The sequence below is a fragment of the Geospiza fortis genome, unplaced genomic scaffold (genome assembly GCF_000277835.1).
Source record: "Geospiza fortis unplaced genomic scaffold, GeoFor_1.0 scaffold8, whole genome shotgun sequence".
Classification (NCBI taxonomy): domain Eukaryota; kingdom Metazoa; phylum Chordata; class Aves; order Passeriformes; family Thraupidae; genus Geospiza; species Geospiza fortis.
The window spans coordinates 2546400-2553527 of NW_005054414.1; positions in this window are offsets into that span (position 1 = coordinate 2546400).

Sequence of the window (7128 nt, forward strand, 5' to 3'; positions counted from 1 at the left end):
AGTTGGACCCAACAATCCTGGAGGCCTTTTCCAACCTTCATAGTTCTGTGATTCCATTTCCCTAAGGTAATGTGATTCATCACATGTGTAGATTTTAAATATCGGAGAGGTACTAAAATGCCTGTCCCACAGCTGAATTTCCCAGGTGAAAGCAGGTTCTAAGGATGGGTGCAGGCCCTGTTCCTCGTGAGCCACGCTGGATTCAGCTGTGCCAGGCTCTGCAGCGTGGAATGCCTGCTCCTAAAATCCACCAGGTTCCAGGTGCTTTAATATTGGGACAGCTGAAGGGCAAATTGGTGTCTGTCACACACTGAACTGGCACCAGGGTTTGGACACTTCATCACTCAGGAACACTGCTGCAGTGTGACAGGAAATTAATCTCTCCAATGCAGAGGGAGCTCATCCCTGCTGCCTCCTGCTCCTCCCAGTGCCGCTCCTCAGGTTATCTGAGCCCTTGGAGGTCCCTGTTCCTGGGGTAGATGGGGCACACAGACTTCAATCTCATTGTGCTGAGGAGGCAATGAGCACAGGGTTCTCCTTTCCCAACCAAGCCCAAGCTCTTCTAGGAACAGTTTGTTTCGGATCTGAACCGACCCTTGGTGCTGAATCTTGTTTCTGTACCAGCTGCTTTAATCTGTTTCTAGTGAGGCACCATCTGCTGCAGCTTCTCCTCCTCCAGGAATACGTGCTGGCTCTCCATGCTGTCCCCAGGCAGTTCACTTCCACCGGCAGCATCTCCTTCCCCCGCAGGTGCCTCTGCCCATCCTCCCCACTCCAAAGACAAAATCTTTGCCCTTGCCTCTACATTTCCTGCCCTTGGAATTGAAGGATGAGGGCAGCTCGTCAGCAGAGTGAGTGCTGAGCCCTTGGAGCTGTTGTGCAAAAGTGTAACTACAGCCTCTGTTCCCCATCTTGCAAGAGAGACTGCAGCTACAGAAAGTGTTACAGACCGGTGGAGGTAACACCATTCCTCCCTTCCTTCCAAAGCTGTGTGCAGGATCTGCCCCCAGCATGGGGCCAGGAGATAGAGGTGATGGAGCTCCAACAGGAGGCAGATGCCAAGATATTCCCCCCAACCTCATCTGGGCATGTGCAGTCATGCACAAAACCGACTGGAAATGGGAGCAGTGATTTACTGGGAGCGCAAAACTGCAGCGGTTTTGGACACTTCATTTCCCCAGTTCTACTTCTGACTTCACTGTCTCTATTTATTACTAGGGGATGATCAGATAAGAACTTCAGTGACTTTTTTGATCAGGACAGGGTGAAATCACTGGCAATCTAGACACACACGTCAGGATCTTCAGTCCAGCAGGCTTTCTTTGAGGTCTTATCCAACTCCCATTGACGTCAGCAGAAGATCCCTATCTAAAGCCCAAAGAAACCAGGAACAAGGATGGTCTTCAAAGCAAACTGGATGCCATGCTTTGGTGCTCCTTACAAATGAGACAAAAAGGTTTCACTATTTATACAACTCAGCTGGTTGAAAAGCAGTGTGTGGAGAGGAGGCCTTTTGGCTTCAAACACAGTGGTGAGAAACTTGCATGGCACTTCTGATGTTAAACAGGACAATATTACCTGGTTTCTAATAACCAAAATCAAGCTAATGCCTTGAGGAAACTTCACAAAACATACAGTTTATTTAAATGCCACTTTTAGGCTCTCATTAGGCATTCAGAAACTACCAGTTTCTACCAGGAACAAAAAGGCTATTTCAAAACTGAAGATTATTTTGTTTTTAAATCAGAAGTGGCGCTGTCAAATTGAGAGACTTTGGGGTAAGTGATTTACAAGCAAGTGTATTATTTTGTGGGCAAAACCCTTGCAAGCCTGGACTCCAATATTAAGCAGGCATTTAGGAAAATGTTAATCCTTTTGACTGCCTTTAATTTCGTTAGAAAATCACACACTAAATTGCCATCCTGCTGGCTCCAATTCTGAGATTAGAGAGGAAGAGCAAGTAGGATTCAGATGCTCTTCTCAAGCTAAACTTGTTTCATCATGAAAGGAATTTGTCCATGATTCCCAGATGTCCAAGGCCAGAGTATATCCCTGTCACAATTCAGTTGGATACTGCAGAACATAATCCATGCTCCTGGTATTGTGTCAGCACAGCACAGTTCGTTGCTAGTGAAGCCTGATTTTTATTTTTTTCCTGTTTTTTGCTTCTTTGAGGGGCTTCCATAGTAATTATTAAGCACAAATAATTTTAAAGAGTTCATTTTTACTATTGGCCAATGACAGTATGATTATGCTATTTATATAATTTTGAAGCTAAAGAGTCTCTGGGGAAGAAATATTGCTGTAAGGTGACATCAGATTTTACCAATACATAGACACAGAATTTGTAGCAAAGTCAGTAAATTGCTTGTGGTGCCCTTAAAAGTAATCCAGTGACCTTCAAGCAGAATAAAATAACAGACTGAAGTAGATTAAAAAAAAAAGATTAATTCTTGTAACTAGCTAACTTGTTCATATGTCCTCTACAAAACCACACTTGATTCTGTACTTTAAGCCATATAAACCACAGTCTGAGGGGAACCATAAACATTTGTGTTCTGGGAGAGAAGGTTATGAAAAATCTCTGTTTGGACTTACAAAGCTGAGCCACTTCAGTTTCCTGCTATTAAGTTTCAGCAGAAAAAAGTTCTCTGGCTCTCCCTGAGCAGTCACCCAGGGGTGTTTTTGTAAGAAGTAACACAAGTCACCCTAATAATGGAGAGTGATTCCCAGGGTTCCCTCTCCCAGGTCAGGGAGGTGTGTGTGGGGCCAGCTTGGCCCCAGCAAAGACACAAAGAAATGCACATCGCTGGGACAGCATCTGCCACGTCCTGGGAAACAGCTGAGACATGCTATGCTTGGGATGTGACTGAAGAGGAAAAAGGAGGAATAATACAGACACTTTAAGTGCTCAGTCTCAGGCTATTATTTAACTGCCCCGAGGTTTGATTGTTATTTTTACCCCTTTAGCACGTTGTTGTATAAGTTGTTTGGAGAAAAGAGGCTATCTGTGGCTTACATAAAGCGTTCTGCTCCCTATTTTATTGCCGAAAGCTACTCAAGAGAAAGTGCTCACCTTAAAATGGGGCAAAAATATCAAGTGTGGCCTACTCAAAATCAGTGCCTTACATAAACTGGGATCCTGCTCTGCCAAGACTGGAGGCAAACTGTGCTATAAACACCAGTTACTGTCATGTGTTAAAGGTTCAGTGAAGAGCCCAATCATCACCTTTGAATAAGAAGCGAGTCTAATAAATGATGTCTCAGATCTGTGCTAATGATCTGGCAGCCCTTTATGTTTGTAGGAATTATCCAAGTGCTGGCTGACTTGACACTGACCATGGAGGAGGAACACGACAGGCAGAAATGCTGCCAAGAGATTGATTTGATTTTCTGACCTAGTGCCAAAAACTTCTGCAGTGAATTGCAACTGCACTAAAAAATATGAAACAAAATGTGAATCAGGTGCTGGAGTTCTGTTTCTAGTGAGTCAGTTAAAAAAAATAAACCAAAGATTTTAAATGTCCTCATTAATGTTCCCATGTGGAGAGAGTTTGTATTTAATAGCTGTTTAGCTATTAAGCTTGTTAAAACAGTTTTGGGTAACTATTTAGATGTTTAACTCATTGAGCTTTATAACAACAGCCATCTTCAGTTTTCTGTGGTTCCTGAGTCCCTGAAACATTTTCAGTCAGTGTGGCTGACTCACTTCTGAAATCCCCTTAGCATTTGGGTGTCCACTGATCATGCAAACCTGGAGGAGGGAGCTCCCAGCTTCAGAAATGGGGCAAGACAGTACTTTAGCAGGACAAAAGATGACATTTAAGCTTCCTGGGAATAAATTCTTAAAATTTTTTCTCTGTATCAGTTGTGGTATATGAATAAAATAAGTGTGCATTAATGCTAGCAGTTTCTCAAAGACAGCAACAGCATCTTAACTGATTTTTAGCTGTCCCTTCTGTTTTTTATTTCATTTAGGGCAGAAAGGGTTTGTAATTCCTTCTGTTCAATGCAAACTCTGCAAGACCAACTGAACCCATCATGATGGAGATATATATATATATATGTATTTGCAGTAGTAACAGTGGGATTACATAGAACATAAATCTCTAAAATGAAAATCAGATTTCCAAGGGGAAAAAGCACCCTATGAAGAAGTGTGCATTGAGACTGTCACAGAAGTACCATGGGATTTCTTCAGCAGCATCCCCAGCTGGGAGCCACGATCCCCATGCCTCTTCCCTGGAATATTCTGTCAGAGCCATGCACCCACTCCTTCCACATGCTCTAACCCTTGGGCTCTGCCACGGGCAAGATGCTGGGCTGCCCGCTCCCACACAGACAAGGAGCTTCCACATCAGATGGGAAACGTGCCGGGAGCTTCCAATTATAAAAGATGTCACAAATGGAGTTCAGGATTGCATCTGAGGAACCATCCTCAAGATTATAGTTTGGAGTTTAGACAAGTGAATTCTGCCTACATCTCTGAAAGCTAGGAAGGAAACACATCCTTGTTTTCTGGTTGGGTTTTTTTTTCTCCAAACTCTACCTAACTAGGTGAGTTGCTGATTTTCCACCACATTACACTAAATTCATAGGTATTTGAATGCATTTGGCTCGCAGGGTTTTGTGAGGATTTACTTTCTCAAGCCTTTAGAATCACAGAATCATTTTGCTTGGAGGAGACCCTGGAGATCATTGAGTCTCATCAAGTCTCAGCACTGCCAAATCCACCACTAAACCACATCCCCTAGTGCAACATCCGCACATGCTTTAAATACCTCTGGGGTTGGTGACTCCACCACTTTCCTGACAGACTTTTCCAATTCTTCAATGAAGAATTTTGTCCTAATATTTAATCTAAACCTTCCCTTGCACAGGTTGGGGCTGTTCCCTCATCCTACTGCTTTTTACTTGGGAGAAGAGACTGATCCCACCTGCCTTTTCATGTATATTTAGTCACATTTTCTTACTCACTTTTAGCAAAGGGGGTTTTTATCTTACGAGTCTGCCCCCAGATCTGAAAAAACTGATTCCTTGTCTGCAGCTCTAAAGACATAAATTTTAACTTAGACAGTGACCACTAGAACTGAGGATGAAAGAACAAAATATCCTTTGCAAAATATTACAGCTACTCTTGCCAGCTTCACATGATTCCCATTACTAATAACAGGCAGGGGAAAGCCCCCAGAACAGTGGGAGAAGAACACCTGCAGAAGGAGCTTCCTCCACACACACACCATCAACTCTGCAGCTCTGGCCTCACTGGTGAGCAATACCGTCTGTACTTTAGATTCCCTCGTGCCTGAGTTCATAGAATCACGGAGTATCCTGAGTTGGAAGGATCACTGAAGTCCAACCCCTGCCCTGCACAGACCCCCCAACAATCCCACCCTGTGCATCCCTGAGAGCGCTGTCCAAACGCTCCTGGAGCTCTGGCAGCCTTGGGGCCGTGACCATCCCTGGGGAGCCTGTTCAGTGCCCCAGCACCCTCTGGGGGAAGAACCTTTCCCTGATACCCACCCTGACCCTGCCCTGACACAGCTCCAGCCGTTCCTGGGTCCTGTTCCTAGTCACACAGAGCAGAGAGCAGGGCCTGCCCCTCCTCTTCCCCTCGTGAGGAAGCTGCAGAACTGCTGTGAGCTCTGACCTCAGTCTGCTCTTCTCCAGCTGAACAGACCAAGTGCCCTCAGCCGCTCCTTGTGTGGCTTCCCCTCCAGGCCCTTCAGCATCACCTCCATAACCTTACTTTGGACATTCTCTGAGAGCTTTAGATTTTTCTTATATTGCGGTGCCCCAACAGAGAGAAGCAGCACTTGTGCAGCCCATAGACATGGCTGTGGATCAATCTCACAGGATTTGTGTGCTTGAGCAAAAGCCTCTTCTGTCACAGCTGCAAGTGGAACTGAGTGGGCACAGGCTGCCCCAACACGGGGCAGGACAGTGACAGAGGTTCTGTCATTTGGAAGAGGCACTGCTAAGGTCCATTTGTGTTGCAGAGGTTTCATTTCATTTCACAGACTGGCTCTAGTGGGATCTGCTGGAGAGAAGGAATGCCTGGGAATAGCTGGAACACACTAATCTTTTACAGGCGTACCTTGAGGTCTTTGTGCCCAAGAAACACCCCTTGCTCACACCAACACTCCAGGGTGTGAACCAGAGCACCGTGATGGGCAGGTTCACTTCAGAACTGTGCTCCTGGTACTGCCAAAAACCAGCTACAGCTCTGCTCACACACTTCAGCACACTTGTGAAAGTTGTCCCTATTTTATGCTACTTTTCACTGATAGATGGGACTGCTCTCTGACCACTCACAGAGGCCTCTACCAATCAAAACCATTCCAAGATTCTGACACTTCCTCGGATGAAGCATCCTCTGCAGAGCACCCAGAGAAAGGAGCACCAGCCCTGCCCAGCCCGGGGACACCGGCAGGGCGCCAGCCCGAGTGTTGCAAAATGGGAATATGTCAAGATTATCTTAAGACAGGATATTCCTTCATGTAAGATCTTTGTGTATTTCCAAGCCTAACCAGCAAGAATGGCGATCTCACCAGTGGAAGAGGCAGCTGCCAGCATCCCTTACTCAAGGCATCCTGGAACTAACATGTTTTAAGGATGTAGTAAATCAGTGTTGATGTATGTCTGTGTATCCATTGCTAACTTGGCAAAATACTCCAGGTCCATCACGTCTATATGCCAGAAAGACCCTGCCCAAGTAAAGACATGCATAGAAGTCGGCTGCATAGAAACTTACATGAAAGATCCTAAGCAATCCTAAAAGAGTTGCTGTGCTTGGAAACTTACTCTGAATTTCCGCGTATAAATAATGGCATGAAAAGCCCGGCAGTAGTGCTTTATTTGCGGTATCACCACAGAGCACCCATGCTTGTGCAGCTCTGAAATAAGCCATCGGTGTGTCTCTCGAGTGGTTACTGCACCTGTCCCTGCAGCTCTGGGCTCCCTGCAGGCCGCGGGCAGGGCCCGACCCGGGGAGCGCCGTGAGAGGAGCGCGGCGGCGCCGCCACCGCCGCACATCTCGCGAGAGGTGGCGCGGAGCTGGGGCGGGAACATGGCGGGGCGGGGGCGCTGAGGGGCGGCTGGCGGAGCAGCCCGCGGTCCCTCCCCGGC